Source organism: Capsicum annuum, chromosome 10 (assembly GCF_002878395.1).
Source record: "Capsicum annuum cultivar UCD-10X-F1 chromosome 10, UCD10Xv1.1, whole genome shotgun sequence".
NCBI lineage: Eukaryota > Viridiplantae > Streptophyta > Magnoliopsida > Solanales > Solanaceae > Capsicum > Capsicum annuum.
The window spans coordinates 217,712,763-217,714,996 of record NC_061120.1 but is presented as its reverse complement, the minus strand read 5'-3'; positions in this window follow the sequence as shown (position 1 = coordinate 217,714,996).

The window sequence follows — 2,234 nt, the reverse complement described above, 5'->3', positions numbered from 1 at the left end:
AAGCTTTGCCGAACATCTCAAATAAGCACTTTCAATCTCCGAAAAGCTAGGCCAAACAGGCTACAAACATTCACATTCTTTTGCCATTTCTACTAAAATGTCTTAAGAACTTTGGGAGTTCATTGTTAATGTTATGAATCGGACAGTATTAAGCAAACCACAAACAAAAGAAAAACAAGAAGGAACATATAGATTTACGTGGAAACCCTTGCGGGAAAAACCACGGGCAGAGACAAAGGAAATTCACTAGGAGAGGAGTACAAGATTGGAGACATAGTCTCAATGACGTATTTTGTTACATCCAAAACGACCCACTAAATGCACTTATATAATACTTGCGTACAAATAAATTCTAAGCCCAAATACATACAGGTATAAAAAATCACAAACATGGGTCGCACCGCAAAACTTTCAGGGCCGGATCAACAAAATTCGGGTCACAACTCTAACAGTTAATCATAATTCACCTTATACTATCAACTAAACAATGTCAATTTTTTTTCTCTTTTTCCTCTTTTTTAGTTCAAAAGTTGTTGTTTAAGTCCAACAAAGTCAAAACTCCCTTTATTTCAATTTATTTGTCCGATTTTGACTTGACATATAGGTTAAGAAAGCAGAAAAGACTTAAATCTTTGAGTCTAAAATTAAAATATGAATGTACCAAAATGCCCTTTAATTTTATCGTCCTAACGATGCCACATGGACATTCTAAAATTATAGAGTTGCCAAAAAAAAATGCATTCTTTTTTAAACAGTATAGTAAAACAAACAAACTGAACCAAAGTATTTATACATTGCTGAAAATTTCCTTCTAGATCTGTATATCCAATCTTATATCAAGCTTCTATATGCAAATTCAATTAGAAATATACAACAACAACGACATACACAGTCTGGGGAGGGTAGAGTGTACGCAGACCATACCACTACCTCAGATGAAGTAGAGAAACTGTTTCCGATAGACCCCCGGCTTAGGACCGATAGCAGTATAAAAAACACAAATCATAATGCATGTAAACTAGTACAGCCTGCAAAATAATACTACAGCCACAAGATAATACTAAAAACCATGAACAAGAAACTTCAGACACAAATAAAGAACGCTCTCCTATTGTTACCGATGCACTCTCACCCCTACCCCTCTACCCTAATCCGCGCCTTCCACACCTTCAATTAGAAATATCTTCCAATTAAAAGAAAAAGTTAAATTACTTAATTCACAATTTGAAAATCAAGTGAACTTTAACCAATCCAACATATAACAAGTGAAGATTATTTTGAACTAATTTTAAGGAGTTCTAGTAATTTAAGCATAATGAAATTAAGAATCGTAATTTTATTATAACATTTTACTCTTTTATTTTTCCTCTGAAACACATACATAGAGCAAGAATTAAGTGTTAATAATGAAAATTTATAATATAATTAGAGAGATTAAAGAGGAATTAGGAGGTTACCACGATGAGCTCGAGAGAAGAGAGATGGAGGAATGGATACTGAGTGAATGTTCTAGAAATGAGAAATGGCAAGTGCGATATTACGACACCGTTTGACTATTGTCAAACACAATTGTCCAAAAAAGAAAGAATCATCAAGAGATTAGCTACATTTATGGCTCGCCATAAAATACCAAAAATCGAATTGAAAAATTTAGTAATTGATATTCAATAATTTGATATTTGAGAGTACAACTTCAACATTTTGATATTCGGGATTAAGTTTGGTAGTATAAGATATTAATACCGTTTGGTATTCAGTATTTACCGATTATCGAATTTATGTGTTTGTGTGTCTAACTAACCCAATAGATAACAGTCGTCCCAAAGAATCTCTTAGACCTTCATAATATATTCATAAAAAGCAACAAGAAGAATACTAAATAGGATTTCTATTAAATATACTCTTTGAAGTTGTACATTTACACATCTCCAACTTTAATATGGTATTACCAAATATCGTACCAAACCAAAGTTTAATTTAGTATTACCGAACCAATGTTTATAAGTATGGTATGTAATATCTATGTTCAAATATCAATTACCGAATTACTAAATTCAAACTTTAAAAATATTGAACTGAATACCGAACGTCCACCCTACTAAATAAAGAAAGGAAGGCCATGGACTAGTGGTCAAAACATATCATAAACATTTCTCTCACTATAATTAGTCTCACTGAGATTGATTAAAAAGTAAAGATTGCATCAAATATGAATAGAGATTGCAAGCCATACC